The sequence below is a fragment of the Desmodus rotundus genome, chromosome 11 (genome assembly GCF_022682495.2).
Source record: "Desmodus rotundus isolate HL8 chromosome 11, HLdesRot8A.1, whole genome shotgun sequence".
In the NCBI taxonomy this organism is placed as follows: Eukaryota; Metazoa; Chordata; class Mammalia; order Chiroptera; family Phyllostomidae; genus Desmodus; species Desmodus rotundus.
This window is the reverse complement of record NC_071397.1, coordinates 77273638-77274988: the sequence shown is the minus strand read 5'-3', so window position 1 is coordinate 77274988 and position 1351 is coordinate 77273638. Positions and strand designations below refer to the sequence as shown.

At 43.3% G+C, this 1351-nt stretch overlaps 1 pseudogene; it reads left to right on the top strand.

Annotated features, from left to right (window-relative positions):
* The first annotated feature begins 373 nt into the window (after positions 1 to 373).
* Positions 374 to 1041, top strand: LOC112297363 (charged multivesicular body protein 3 pseudogene; annotated as a pseudogene).
* Positions 1042 to 1351: the final 310 nt, after the last annotated feature.

The window sequence follows — 1351 nt, the reverse complement described above, 5'->3', positions numbered from 1 at the left end:
GTAAGGGCATAGATTATTTTAATAACATAATCAACAAGCTCTAAAAAACAATGTCTAACATCAGAGAACATATATTCTCTGCTTAGCTCCATGGAACACATACAAAAATTAATAATGTTCTGGCCACAAAGAGGACAATAAATTCTAAAAAGTACAGACTTTACAGGCTATATTTGTGTTAATAATTCAATATAGGGATAAACAAACTTAACTCCTTGGAAATAAAAACATGCTATTTTAAAAATCCTAAGTCAAAGAAGAAATAAAAGGAAAAAAATCTAGTCCTCTCACTGCCCCACCCAGGCAGCTGCCCATGACCTGCCTGGTTGCAGGGAAGGAAAAGCCAGAAGGGGCAAGACAAGTACAGTAAGCAATGGGGCTGTTTGGAAAAACCCAAGAGAAGCCGTCCAAAGAGCTGGTCAATGAGTGGTCACTGAAGATAAGAAAGGAAATGAGAGTTGTTGACTGGCAAATAAGAGGTATTCAAAGAGAAGAATAAAAAGTGAAATGATCTGTGCAAGATGCTGCCAAGAAGCATCAGAAAGACGTCTGTGTGGTTCTGGCCGAGGAGATGATCAGGTCAAGGAAGGCTGTAAGCAAGCTCTATGCATCCGAAGCTCACATGAACTCTGTGCTCATGGGCATGAAGAACCAGCTGGCAGTTTTGCGGGTGGCCGGTTCCCCACAGAAGAGCACAGAAGTGATGAAGGCCTGCAGAGTCTAGTGCAGATCCCAGAAATTCAGGCCACCATGTGGGAGCTGTCTAAAGAGATGATGAAGGCTAGGCTCATAGAAGAGATGTTAGAGGACTCTTTTGAAAGCATGGATGATGAGGAAGAAATAGAAGAGGCAGCAGAAATGGAAATCAACAAAATTCTGTTTGAAATTACAGCAAGAGCCTTGGGCAAAGCACTTAGTAAAGTGAATGATGCCCTTCCAGAGCCTGAACCTCCAGGAGCAACAGCTGCCTCAGAAGATGAGGAGGAGGAAGAGGATGCCCTGGAGGCCCTGCAGTCCTGGCTGGCCATGCTCTGCAGCTAGGGGCCACCCAGCTGGGTTCTCAATCTCTTCTCACGGTCTGTCAGCCAGCTGTGCACACAATCCTCTGAAACAGTAGCCATTTATGTATCTCTTGCACTACGCCTCTGTGATGGGTTCTAAAGAAGGTTTTCTTCACTCCAAAGAGGTTTGGGGATTGTTCTTGAGAGGTGGTGTAATAAACACATCATTTTCAGGAGTATAAACAGAAGTATCTTTTTTGGAGGGAGGGCAAAGAATTTGGTCTTCTCACAAAATACTTCTGAGAATGGAGTTCATTGCCTGAATGTTAAAGACTATACATTTTTTGGTC